This window comes from Zingiber officinale, chromosome 4A, assembly GCF_018446385.1.
Source record: "Zingiber officinale cultivar Zhangliang chromosome 4A, Zo_v1.1, whole genome shotgun sequence".
In the NCBI taxonomy this organism is placed as follows: domain Eukaryota; kingdom Viridiplantae; phylum Streptophyta; class Magnoliopsida; order Zingiberales; family Zingiberaceae; genus Zingiber; species Zingiber officinale.
The window spans coordinates 64,562,316-64,577,289 of record NC_055992.1 but is presented as its reverse complement, the minus strand read 5'-3'; positions in this window follow the sequence as shown (position 1 = coordinate 64,577,289).

The window sequence follows — 14,974 nt, the reverse complement described above, 5'->3', positions numbered from 1 at the left end:
GGTGTTGCTTTGCAAAAATCAACACCAACGTGCATAAATCAGTACCACGTTAGTGTTGCTTTGCATAAACCAACACCAACATGTACAAACTAATACCACGTTGATACTAGTTTGGACAAACCAACACCAGCGCAAATTAGCACCAAACTAGTGTTGGTTTGCACTAGTTGGTGTTGGTTTGCACAAAGCAACACCAATGTGCATAAACTAGCACCACGTTGACGCTGCTTTGTACAAACTAGTGCTAATGTGGTGTGTGTGTGTGTGTGTGTATATATATATATATATATATATATATATATATATACATGTAAGTGTGTATTAACTCTTAAGCATTAGATGTCAATCTAAGCTATTTCTTCATTTTGTTGTGTTCCTAAATTTCCAACATAAAAGACATTACCTCTCACACGCAAGGCTCAACCCCTTAATGTTTTACATTTTCCACATTTTATCTCAAAGGAGCACTTGATGTCAAGGTACGCTAAGTATTTCCCCAATAACTACTTGGTCTGAAAAGTACTCAATTGTTTTTATTCATCATCAAATATATTTTCCTTTTTGCATATTTTTTTCAATCAATTTTTTTATGAGTCCCTCAACTCGAGTGTTTCTCTAGTATATAAAATATGTGGGAATTCCTAGGGGAGCTAAGGTACTATTCTAGTGTAGTGAATATACCTTTCTTAGATACTTCAACCCTCAAAGTCAAGTTTTTCATATAAAGAGATTCTTATCAAGTAGGCAAACAACAAAACTTTTTGTCACAATAACACTCATATCATACTACTACAGTAGAAGAAAATAATTTGCTAAGATATGTGAATAAATCCAAGTAATTCGATATGAAGGACTTGGGAGAATATGCGCATATTCTCGGGATCCAAGTAATAAGAGATCGCAAGAAAAGAATGTTGTGCTTATCTCAAACTTCATATATCAATACAATCCTAACTCGTTTTAGCATGCAAGACTCCAAGAAAGGTTTTCTACCCTTTAGGCATGGAGTATCTTTATCTAAGGAGATGTCTCCGAAGACATCAAAAGAGATAGAAGAGATGAAGGCAGTTCCTTATGCTTCAGCCGTAAAAAACCTAATGTATGTTATGTTATGCACGAGACCTTATATCTGTTTTACCGTGGGCATGGTTAGCAAATATCAAAGTAACCCTGGATAAGGATATTGGACTGCAGTAAAGCATATATTGAAGTACCTGAGAAGGACTACAGATTATATGCTGGTTTACCAAGCAGATGATTTGCTCCCTGTGGGTTACACGGATTCTGACTTTCAATCGGATAGGGACAATAGTAAGTCGACCTTGGGGTTTTATGTTTATTTTAGGAGGTAAAGCTATAACAATGGAGAAGTGATAAGCATAGATGTTTTTCGGACTCCACCATGGAAGCTGAGTATGTGGCAACATCTGAGGCAGCTATAGAAGTTGTATGGCTCAGAGACTTCATAATGGACTTAGATATGATTCCTAGTTTGCCCAAAATTATTACAGTGTATTGTAATAATAAGTGATGCAGTAGCAAACTCGAATGAACCATGAGTCCATAAGGCAAGTAAACACATAGAGCGCAAGTACCACCAATACGAGACATCGTATAACGAGGAGAAGTTGTTGTCGCCTAGATTGCATCAGATGATAACCGGAAGATCCTTTCACTAAGGCCCTTAAGGCAAGAGCTTTTGATGGGCATGATGAAGGAATGAGAATTAGATGTATGGCAACATTTATGGCAGTATAGTCTTTTAGTATAATTGAGAGATTGTTAAGTGTATACTAAAAGCCTAGCTTTTTGTAAATATTTATTTTGAAATAAATAATCACATTGGTCAAATGTCTACATTTATATGCTAAGTGTAGTTGTTCAATTAATTTATATTGTAGATAACATGGTGTGTCGTATCACACACAGAAGATCATGTTATCAATTCCTTATAAATTATAAACAATAGCTCACGACTAAGATGGATAGGAACAAACCATTGGAATAGTCGTAGTGTAATTTAGTATTAGTTTATCTTGACTATAAAATTACACTAGTACACTCTGAGGTATTGAGCAGGATCATTTAAGGTAAGTTCTTTTTATACTGAATGCATAAAAGAACAAGACATTTGTTATTATGAAAGTGTATGCTCTTAATCATGATATAATAACAAGCACATATACTCAATATTCATTTCTTTAATTTATCAAAGGGTGTGATTTAGTTCGATAAATCAATAGGCCCGATAAGTTGGGAAATAATATTATTTATATGGTGTGTTGTTGATTATAGAATGAAACTGTGTCCTAGTAATCTAGGTTGATAATGTCCCCAAGAGGAGCTCATAAGAATTGTCATGTAAACCCTGCAGGTGGACTTAATCCGACATGATAATAAGGTTAAGTGGTACTACTATTGGAGTTAGATATTAATTAAGTGAGTTGTCAGTAACTTATTTAATTAGTGGACATTTGATATCTTAAACACAGGGAGATTAACACACTCATGATAAGAAGGAGCTCATATAGTAATATGAGATTGGTGCGGTAGTTCAATAATAACTCTTTAGTGGTATGAGTTATTATTGATGAACTCGAGTTGGGTGTTCGGGGCGAACACGGGAAGCTCAAGTTCATCGGGAGACCAAAACTAATTCCTCCTCTCGGTCCCTGTCGTAGCCTCTTATTTATAAAGTCTTATACCCATCTATACCCATCTTCTTACCCATCCTTAGGTGGCCGGCCAAGCCAAGCTTGGAGCCTAAGCAAGGGCCGACCAAGATAAGCCTTGGATGGACCAAGTGGTGGTCGGCCCTAGCTTGGAGCCCAAGCTTAGGTGGTCGGCCGCATAAAAAAAATAAAAGGAGTTTATTTTAAAATCTTTCCTTATGTGGAAGCCATAGTTTTAAAAGAGAGTTTAAAATTTAAATCTTTCCTTTTATAGCTTTCTATAAAAGATTAAGAGAAAGGTTTGATATCTTTCCTTATTTGTAGTTAAAAGGAAGATTTTAATTTTTGATAAAATTTCTTTTTTTTAACCATTCTCATGGTTTTAAAAGAGAGTTTTAAAATTTAAATCTTTCCTTTTATAACTTTCTACAAAAGATTAAGAGAAAGATTTGATATCTTTCATTATTTGTAGTTAAAAGGAAGATTTTAATTTTGGAGAAAACTTTCCTTTTTGTAATCATCCACATGTTTTAATAGAAAAATTTTAATTTATAAAAGTTTCCTTTTATAACCAACCATGAAGGGAATTTTTAAAAGATAAATTTTTATTTTAAAAATTTTCGGAAACAAATTAGGAAGTTTTAATTTGTGTTTAAAACTTTCCTTTTTTGGAGGAGATGGTGGTGGCCGGCCATTAATAGAAGAAAAGGAATTTTTTTTATCAATTAAATTTTCCTTTCAATGACAAAGAAAATAAGGAAGTTTTTATTAAAACTTTCCTTATTTGCCAAGACCAAGGAATATAAAAGAGAGGGTAGAGGCGTCTCACCTCATAACAACAATAGATCTTCTATTATTCCTCTCTTCCTTGGTGGTGGTTGGCCCTCTCTTCCTCTTCCTCTCCTATTCTTATTCCTTGTGTGGCCGGCGACATCTTCATCTCAAGGAGCTTGGTGGTGGCCGGATCTTGTTGGAGGAAGAAGGATAGATAAGAGGCATTGTTTCTTAGCATCCCTTGGAGCTTGGTTGGTGGCCGAAAGTTCTTCATCTCTTGAAGATTGGCGGTGGCCGAAACTTTCTTGGAGAAGAAGGAAGCTTGGGTGGATTCTTGTCTCGGTAGATCGTCGCTCACACGACGTCCGAGATAAGAAGAGAAATACGGTAGAAGATTGTGAGGTCTATAAGCTACAAAAGGTATAACTAGTTATTAGTTTCCGCATCATAACTAGTTCATCTTTTTGTTTAGATCTTGAAATACCAAACACAAGAGGCTAGTGATTCTAGGGTTTTGAATTTATGATTCGATTTTGTGTTTCTTTTGTTTTTTTAATCTTGTGATTCGATTATTCTTAATGGTTAAACCTAGGGTTACTATAAGGAGATTAAATATTGAATTTCGTTAAAAGGCTTTGTCTAGGAAGTGGTGGATGCTCCCATAACCAAGAAGGCATAGTGTCTCGCCATGTTTAACCGGGAAGCCGATCTCTGAAATTAATATTTAATAAAATTTGTAACATAGGTGGATTTGGATTAATAATGTTAAACATCATTTGCGATCCAAGTCTAAACCTCTAAGAACAAATAAGTTGAATTTGGAATCAATAATGTTAAGTTCTGTTTGCGATTCCAAATTTAATTTCTAAAGAACACAATAGGTTGTTAGGAATGGTTTAGGACTTGCACAAAATTTTTGTACAGGGGAACCAGTACGATATTCCGGAATAGCAACCAACAGCAAGTTCTAGAGTTTCAATTATCATGAGTACATGTCACACAAAAGGAAGCAATGAAGTATAGGCTAAAGGTGGTCCTTTCTAGGTAATTTTTTTCAATCAAACTCAATTAATCAAAATAGAATTCACCACCACACTAATCAATATCATGTAAGTAAAGCATCCAATCATGTCCAATGACATAAAATTGATGATCAAATTTAAGAAACTTTTACCATCTTAAAAATTTTACTAGAACAATCCCATGGAGACTTTTATTCAAAATGACATGCTAAATATTAAAGAAAATGCAAAATGTGGAAGTAAAATGCAAATGTAAAATATGGAACTAAGTAAAGTTGCACAAAAAGAATTTATTAACAAAGCATGAATTAAAATGCAAAAGAAAGCGAAATTGAAACTAGCTCCCCTTTAATTCTCGATGGTTGAAGAAGATTAAGAAGAAGAATCCACGCTGGTAATGGAGTAATTGCGGTTCCAATCATAATTTTTTTATTCATCCTTTTTCCTTTCAAAGTTCTTTCCGGAGGTCGAAGGCGGTTCAGTTCAAGCATCCACTCCGGAAGCTTATATTCTCCTACAACATCAATAAAAGACAATCTCTCCCACTCACATATGGGATGAGAAAAGAATAGGAGAATATTAGTCTTAGTAGAAAATGTATCAAACAATGAATCACATCTAATAAAGTCAATAATTGATACCTTTATGAAATTTTCTGATGTATCAAAAGAAATACTGACCTTGTCAAGTTGAAAGGTACCTGGAGTGGTGATTATTACCTCCTCATCATCAGGTAATGGCTTAAGCTCTGGTTCGGGTGAATGTACAACTTCATGTAGTGATTCTTGGGTTCTTGCCTCCATAGCACAAGTCCCTACACTTACATCCTCTATTCTTGGTGCTTCTTGAGGTACTGCTTCCAGTAAGTAATCCCCTACACTTAAATCATCTTCTGTATCTGTATCTGCATCATTCACAACATCTAAAGCAACAACATTAGTAGAATCAGAAATTTGAACAACTACATCATCATCACAAATAATACTAGAAAAATCTTGTGAAGAAATGAGAGTAGGGTCAGACCTGACAGAATCTCTACTTTCCATCTCCCCACTAGAGCTTTGTGTTTGTAACTGATTGATGAATAATACAATTTGGTCTAACTGACTCTGTATATTCTGTATCCTTGAGAATTGTTGCTCTTGATGCTCCCTCATTTGTTGCATAATCTCCTTGATTTTCCATGTTGACTCTTCAATTTGAGGTTCGTTCTGTTGAAAAGAATATGACATAAAAGATGTTGAAACCTCTTGAAACCCATATGAATTCTGGTAGGTTGGATATGACTCAATAAATTGTCTTTGTGCACTTTCATACCTGAAACATGAATGATCCACCCAATTAGCATTATAAGCATTAGAAAATGACTCATACCTATTTTGTTGATCCATATTTAGGTAAAATTGATACTCAGGTTGAAAATACTGATTATCCATTCCTCCTCCAAGATTCTGAAAATATGGATCCATGCTACTGAAATCTTCTGTTCTTACACCACAACACTAAACTCAAAATTAGAAGATTCAAGAGCATAAAGTTTCAAACACATGAATTAATGAAAATTAAAGAACTTAAAATTCAGAGAATAGCTAACATAAAAACACAAAAGATAAGCAATCAAATCAAGATAGATGCTAACAAAGAAATCCAATAAAAGCACAATCCAAAGTAAACACACACTACTAGTTACATTCCCCGACAACGGCGTCAAAATTTGACAGTAGCCTTTTTCACATGTCACTAGACACTCCAAATTAATTAAAATTGAAACTCATTAAAATTAAGACAAGTGTTATAGCAACGAGTCCCAAGTCATATTTTTCTAAGGATAGCTAATTAGTGTGTGTGATAATTCTAGAATTGATTCAAATCAAATTATTACATCACCAAGATAAAGAATAGAGTCAAAGAAAGGAAGTTCTTATCTGGACATGATCTACTTCATTTCATCAAATTAACATCAGTAAAGTTTGGATTCCAAAGCATCATTAAATCCAATAATTCAATTAACACATCTTCAATTCCCAATATCAACAAGAAGTAAACTAAAAGACTCACTACACTTGCGGAAACTGAATTTTGCATTTCATTCACCTTCACAATCAAATTCAACACTTAATTCGATTACCAAATCTTCAATTCATTCCACAATCAACTAAGTTAACAAAAGTAGACTGTTATCGCAACTCAAGTAAACCATTCAATGTCTAAAACAGTCCACAATCACTAAGATCTTATATATTGATCAAGAATTCCTTAAGCATTCAAGAAGTAAACTTAACACTAGCTGGACTAAACTGAAATCAGGAAATTAAAAAAAGAAACAAACTGTGAACACATTAAGTAACTTAACAAGGGTTTTGATTACAAAAATCTAAAGGAAATTAAGAGCAAAGTTAAGAAATCAATCAAAATTGCAAAGATAGGAAATCAGATCAAAAGATCTGAGCGGATATATGTAATGTAAAGAAAAGAAAACAAATCAAATACATTCTGTTGGTGCAACCTTAGGTCAAGGTTGACCTGGGTTACCCGACTCGAGTTGACCTGACTCAAGGTATATTTTGATGTTTGACAAGAATGGAGAAGTTATATTTTGATGTTTGACAAGAATAGGAACTTGGGGTATTGTGGGTGCAACCTTTGGTCAAGGTTGACCTGGTTGACCCGACTTGAGTTGACCTGACACGGGAAAAGTCCAAGTATGGAGACTTGGCATGGAAAGGTCCAAGTATGGAGACTTGGCACGGAAAAGTCCAAGCAGGGAGCTTGGCACGGGAAAAGTCCAAGTATGGAGACTTGGCACGGAGAAGTCCAAGCAGGGAGCTTGGCACGGGAAAAGTCCAAATATGGAAGCTTGGCATGGGAGGTCAGAGAGGGCTCGGTAGCTCGTTCTCTGGACTGGATGGAGTCGGAGAGGGCTCGGTAGCTCGTTGTCCGGACTAGGTCAGAGAGGGCTCGGTAGCTCGTTCTCTGGACTGGTTGGAGTTGGAGAGGGCTCGGTAGCTCGTTCTCCGGATTAGGTCAGAGAGGGCTCGGTAGCTCATTCTCTGGACTGGACATGGAAGTCGGAGAGGGCTTGGTAGCTCGTTATCCGGGCTAGGTCAGAGAGGGCTCGGTAGCTCGTTCTCTGGACCGGACGTGGAAGTCGGAGAGGGCTCGGTAGCTCGTTCTCCGGACTAGGTCAGAGAGGGCTCGGTAGCTCGTTCTCTGGACCAGGAAGACGTTAGGGTTTAGGGCTGGGAAGCTCTAAAACCAACAGAGGCATTGGATCGGTCTGTTGACCGATCCAGTGATACTTTGTCGTTCGATCGGCCTCGGACCGATCGGTGATCTATAGTTATCTCGATCGGTCTCGTGACCGATCGGTAACTACACTAGCTCATGGGTTATCCGATGCGGTGACCGATCGATGAAGAAAGAACAATAGGGGATCAATAGGGATCGATCGTGGACCGATCCACCTGCGCTGATCGGTCCTGATCGATCAAGGCTAAGCAACCCCTGCTGGAAGAGTTGGGATCGGTCTGGGGACCGATCAGACTAGGGCCTGATCGGTCAGACCGATCAGGGATTTCCTGGACCGATCAGGCTATGGCCTGATCAGTCCAGGCCTAGCCGTTGAGACACAACGGCTAGATTTCTATCTTCTTCGCAGGTTCAAGTTATATAACGAGGTGGAGGGGCCTCTACAGATCTTCTTCTTCTTCCTCCTTGCGATCTGAGCTTTGTTGAGCTCTCTACTGCTGAAGCTTCGTGTGAGCTTCCCTCGGCTGGGTCTCCAACAACAGTTGTTGCTGTGGTTGGCATCCGTGAAGTTGCTGCTTCATCAACAGTCGACGAGAAGGCAAGCAAACTAGTGTTTTTACATTCATATTGTTCTTGGCTTCTTGCTGTATTTCTTGTACTCTGATCTTGTTGTTGCAAGAGAAATTGTGGCGAGGTTTCTCCACCCAGAAGGAGTTTTTATTAGCTGGTTTTCTGGGGTCTCATCCACCGACGGATTGATAGGATTCGTCCACCTTACGGACACGCCGTGGAGTAGGAGTATCATCTCCGAACCTCGTTATATCGTCGCGTTTGAGGTTTGATATTCTCCCGTTTCGTTTCTATCTTTTATTTCCGCTGCGCTAACTCAAATTGTAGGAAGAAACGAGAATTTGGGGTCGGCTATTCACACCCCCCCTCTCTAGCCGCATCCGAAGATCCTAACAAGTGATATCAGAGCAAGGTCGCTCTTCGTCGGATTAACACCCGGGGGAGCACGAGCTAGAGAATGGATCAACTTGGAGAAGACGTCACGATTCCACCCTTCTACGATCGCGATGACTTCGCGTATTGGAAGGTAAGAATGAAGTATTTTCTTATGACTAACCTAGTAAATTGGAATTGTGTACAAGTAAGTTTTATTCCTCCGGTGGATAAAGAAGAAGAACCTCTTGAGAAGAAGAAGTGGACGAAGGAACAAATCCACCAATCTATAATCAACGACGAAGTAACGAAAATCTTTGAATTTTCATTACCTAATGATATCTTGTGTAAGATAGGTAGATACAACAATGCCAAGGAGTTGTGGAACAACTTGGCTAAGTTCCATGAGGAGAGCTCCAATTCAAGTCATGAAGAGGAGTCAAGTGAGCCAAGTAGCTCACATCATGGAGGTATGGAATTAGAAGTTGAGGGCTACTCAACATCTAAGGAAGAAGAGGAGGAGAGTTCTTCTTCAAGACTGGAGCAAGAAGAAGAAGCCTCTACCTCCGGAAGGGATGAAGGAGAGAGCTTATATCCATCCTCAACCCTAGGTAACTCAAGCAACTTAATTTCAAGTAAATTACATATAATGTGCTTTGAGTGTAGGGAATATGGGCATTACAAAAGTAAATGTCCAAAGAGGATTAGGAAGACTCCACCGGCACCAAAAGTCAAGGAAGCCGGAGTCCCGATACGCAAGGGCAAGGAGCACGTGGTATGCTTCCAATGCAAGCAAAGGAGACATTATAGAAGTCAATGTCCCAGGGGGAGGCAACCTCACAAGGACAAGAGACCAAGCACATCTATAGGGGGAGCTAAGGCAAACCCTAAGGTATCCTTTAAGGCACATTCTTGCAATTCTAATAAGACACATGCTAGTAGTTTTATTGCAATTGTCAATAATGATAAGCATGATAACTATAGAAACCGATACATGTCCTTAGGTGCCAAACATGTTAGCCTAGATAAGGACAATGCCAAAAATGCCAACCTTAGAGTTAACTCATCTAAGGTTAAGGAAAACCTAGATAGGAATCCCAAAACAACTAGACATATGCCTAGGAATACCTCAAAGAAAAATGGAAAATTAAAGCTTGAGGTATTAAAGAAGAAAAATCAAGTCTTAAGGTCAAGACTTGACACTTTAGAAAAGGCTCTTAAGAATTTGGAGAAGTCAACTCTAGGGTCTAAGGGTCAAAAATCAAAGCCTAAGGACATGAGAGGTTTGGGTCACAAACCTAAGTCTCAAGTGGTCAAGCCCACTTATCATAATGTTCCATTCGATTATGGAACAAGACCTAGGGCTAAGAAGACCATCACCAAGGTCACAAGGGGAGTCACCCCTAGAGTTGATCTTGATGAGTCCCAAATGACCAAGGCTTTAAAGCCTAGGAGGGTTGCTAGGGAAGTCATCCCTAGTGAATATTTAGTGAACCCAATGAGCTCAAATAGGTATTGGGTTCCTAGGAGCGTGATCCCTTCACGCTAGATGGTTTAGGGTGTACCAACCTTAATTGGATAGGTAGTTAACCTACTCATGGCAAAAGGTGGCATTTTAGGAATTTTCAAGGTGTAATCAAGCCTTGAAAATGAAATTAAAAATTATTCCTAAGGTGATTAGGATGTGCCAACCACATTTGAGGAGTTTTCTAGGGTCAATCTAATTGGCACATAGTGATATAAAAATCTTTAGTATATGATTTTAGGTCTATTACATTTAGAAATATAGAATTTATGGTAAAATGATCAAAATTATCAAAAATGACAACTAAGGCTAGAATTAGGTATTTTCTATACCTTTATATGTTATTTGCCATACATTGTTTGTCATATGCCATGTCATGACATCATCTTTATTTTATTATCATTTGAAATGTCATGATAATGCTTAGGTTAGTTATATGTCATGCCTTATTTAAGTTTCATACTTTATGCCATGACATCATGACATTGGCACATATTTCCACTTATGATATTATTTTATGCCATGTCATCATCTCTTGCATTTATGATCAATTAATGTGATTTAAGGATAGAAACACAATTTGATATGGAGATCAAATTGTTGTTTAGAAAATGCATGAGAACTTAGCTTAAGATGACCTAAACCCATATCTCACATCAAAATTGACTTGGATGTGTTTGATACACCTTAGATGTGTGTGAGATATTAGGATTATGAGTTAGGATCAAGGTGCATAGTTCTTGTACCTAGATGAGCCTAATTCGAATTTGAGGATCATAGGGAAAACTTGTGTACAAGTCATGTACATTTAGCCCTAAGATTGTGGTCCTAAATTGAATGGTTTAAGATCATTTCAAAATTGATTTGAAAAACCTTGATGAAGCTTTTCTAGTGATAGCATTCATCATTGAGCAAGTTGATACAAAAATGGATTAACCTTGAGCTATTTCAAAGTATTTCGAACTTTGTATCAAGATTAAAAAATGGGAGTTATTTTCATATAAAACTATTTTTCCATGATAATATATGTTATGAGGAATGTATCCTCAAAATTTTACAATTTTTGGAGTTTTTGTAATTTTTTAGGGGTTTCTGAATTTCGGGAGAAAAATCAGAAATCCTTATCAGAGAGTTGTGGACCGATTAGAGAAGATCCTGATCGGTCCAGGGAAGTCTGGATCGGTCACTGGACCGATCCAGGGCAGTGTGGATCGGTCTGGTGACCGATCCAGTGAAGTCCTGATCGGTCTGGTGACCGATCAGAGCGTGCTAAAATGCTGATTTTCGACTGTTGTCTAAAATTTCAGCTGTGGAAGTTGGTGTTTTAGATTTCCAAAGGGTTGAAACTCTCCAAGACATTGTTGGTGCAATGGTCAAGGAGGAGTTGACCTTTAGGGGGAGTTTTACCTATTGGTCAAGGGGGAGTTTTTACTCGTCAAGATTTCTGAGGATGAGTGATATGGGATTATCACTAAGTTGATTGTTGACTTTAGTATCAAGGGGGAAATTGAGGGTTTCAATGAAAGGTATGAGACTTTCATTAGGAAGAAACTCTTGACCTTGATTCACTCCTTTTTGATGTGTGCCAAAAAGGGGGAGAATGTCCAGAGAATGTTCAAGGAAGAACATTGGAGTTTGGGGAGAATGTTCAGAGAATGTTCAAGGAAGAACATTGGAGAACTATTGGAAAACCTAAGTTAGGTTATCGGGTTAACCTAACTTGATTATGGTTTTTGTCAAACATCAAAAAGGGGGAGATTGTTGGTGCAACCTTAGGTCAAGGTTGACCTGGGTGACCCGACTCGAGTTGACCTGACTTGAGGTGTATTTTGATGTTTGACAATAATGGAGAAGTTATATTTTGATGTTTGACAAGAATAGGAACTTGGGGTATTGTGGGTGCAACCTTTGGTCAAGGTTGACTTGGTTGACCCGACTTGAGTTGACCTGACACGGGAAAAGTCCAAGTATGGAGACTTGGCATGGAAAGGTCCAAGTATGGAGACTTGGCACGGAAAAGTCCAAGCAGGGAGCTTGGCACGGGAAAAGTCCAAGTATGGAGACTTGGCACGGAGAAGTCCAAGCAGGGAGCTTGGCACGGGAAAAGTCCAAGTATGGAAGCTTGGTATGGGAGGTCAGAGAGGGCTCGGTAGCTCGTTCTCTGGACTGGATGGAGTCGGAGAGGGCTCGGTAGCTCGTTGTCCGGACTAGGTCAGAGAGGGCTCGGTAGCTTGTTCTCTGGACTGGTTGGAGTTGGAGAGGGCTCGGTAGCTCGTTCTCTGGACTGGTTGGAGTTGGAGAGGGCTCGGTAGCTCGTTCTCCGGATTAGGTCAGAGAGGGCTCGGTAGCTCATTCTCTGGATCGGACGTGGAAGTCGGAGAGGGCTCGGTAGCTCGTTCTCCGGACTAGGTCAGAGAGGGCTCGGTAGCTCGTTCTCTGGACCGGACGTGGAAGTCGGAGAGGGCTCGGTAGCTCGTTCTCCGGACTAGGTCAGAGAGGGCTCGGTAGCTCGTTCTCTGGACCAGGAAGAAGGCGTTTAGGGTTTTGTAAACTCTACAAGAGAGATAATTGGATCTAAATTTTCTTTCATAGATTGTTTCTGTCGACCGATCCAGTGATACCTTAGTTATCTGATCGGTCTCGTGACCGATCAGTAACCACACAGTAGCTCTCTGTGGGTTATCTGATCGGTCTGGTGACCGATCAGTAAGAAGAGAACAATAGGGGATCAATAGGGGGATCGGTCTGTGGACCGATCCACCTATGGCCTGATCGGTCCACAGACCGATCAGGGCTCGGCAACCCCTCACTGTGAAGAGTTGGGATCGGTCTGGGGACCGATCAGACTAGGGACTGATCGGTCCACAGACCGATCAGAGATTTCCTGGACCGATCAGGCCATAGCCTGATCGGTCCAGGCCTAGCCGTTGAGACACAACGGCTAGATTTCTGTCTTCTTCGCAGGTTCAAGTTATATAACGAGGTGGAGGGCTTCTACAGAAAAAAAAATCTTCTGCTTCTTGCTCCTGCGATCTGAGCTTTGCTGAGCTCTCCATTGCTGAAGCTTCGTGTGAGCTTCCCTCGGCTGGGTCACCAACTAAACAGTTGCTGTTGTGGTTGGCATCCGTAAAGTTGCTGCTTCATCAACAGTCGACGAGAAGGCAAGCAAACTAGTGTTTTTACATTCATATTGTTCTTGGCTTCTTGCTGTATTTCTTGTACTCTGATCTTGCTGTTGCAAGAGAAATTGTGGCGAGGTTTCTCCACCCAGAAGGAGTTTTTATTAGCCGGTTTTCCGGGGTCTCATCCACCGACGGATTGATAGGATTCGTCCACCTTACGGACACGCCGAGGAGTAGGAGTATCATCTCCGAACCTCGTTATATCGTCGCGTTTGAGGTTTGATATTCTCCCGTTTCGTTTCTATCTTTTATTTCCGCTGCGCTAACTCAAATTGTAGGAAGAAACGAGAATTTGGGGTCGGTTATTCACACCCCCCCTCTCTAGCCACATCCGAAGATCCTAACACATTCCACAACCCAAATCCCGGAACAAAACCCCTTCCTCTTTGCTGAAACAAAATTTGCCTCTGGGAACGCCCTTCGGGCAATCAACAATGAAAATCTGAACTATTAGCTCATCCAGGATGAAGTCCAAGCCTCTGGGAATGCCCTTCGGGCTTGGAATTACCTGAATTCGCCAGCCACTGGAAACAGAGGAGATCTTGGAATCGTGAGGTGAAAACGATGATGGAGTGAAATCGGAAATGCTGGGGAACGCCCTCTGACACCTTCGTTGGATGATGACAGCACAAGATCGGGGAACACCCTCAAATTGTGGTCGGGATGCACTCACTGGAATCCAGAGCACGAACGGGGAACACTCTCAATTTGCGCTCTACTCTTGGATTGCTGGTCGCTGGATCAATGTAAGCTCGCTGATGAAGAGATCTCGTTCTCAGATCTGAAAGTGGAATGGGAGGCTTCGGCGTCGCTGAAGAAGGAGAATGAGCAGTGTTGAAATCGCGAAAACGCCGAGCTCCAGGAACACTATAGCTTCTCACGCGATTTAAATCAACCTCACATCTGATCGGACGATCCAGATTGCTTCGAGTCATGATCAACGGTGAGAGCTTCTCAGATTTGGATCAAAAGCTTCTGGGTCTTCATCTACGGCTAAGATCTGCTCTTCATTAGGTTGGATGGGCCAGATCTTCAACTGATGGCTCAGATCTCTCCGATCTTCAATGGACAGTCCAAATTGCTCCAAGACTTGATCGACTTGATTAGCCTTATATTTGAGCCCAAATGTGGTCTGATCTGATCGGGTCCATGACCCTTTTGATGTCTACAAAATAATAATAAAATATTAGCTACAAATACCATGATAATAAACTAATTTACAATTAAGTCCAAAATTAAATGTAATTAATGAAACATGATGAAAAATATAAGTTCAATCTATGAGAAGATCATTAAAAATATGCATTATAAATCAAGATAATGTAGTAAAATCATGATTATCACTCGTCGTGGACCGACCTGTTCGGGTCACGGGCCTAGATAGATTGGCCCACGACGGGCTTAGGTTAATAAAATCCCAACCCAACCTACTTAATTAACTTGACAGGACGAGCAAACTCATCGAGTCCAATCCAATTGACGACTCTAATTATTTTCCTTCCATAGTCATTTCTTTCACCTCTTTCCTTTTCCCTTTCTTGTTTTTTTTTTTAAGTTTCCTTTCCTTTTCCTGTTAATGGATTAATTTCCCCTTTCATATTGATTTTC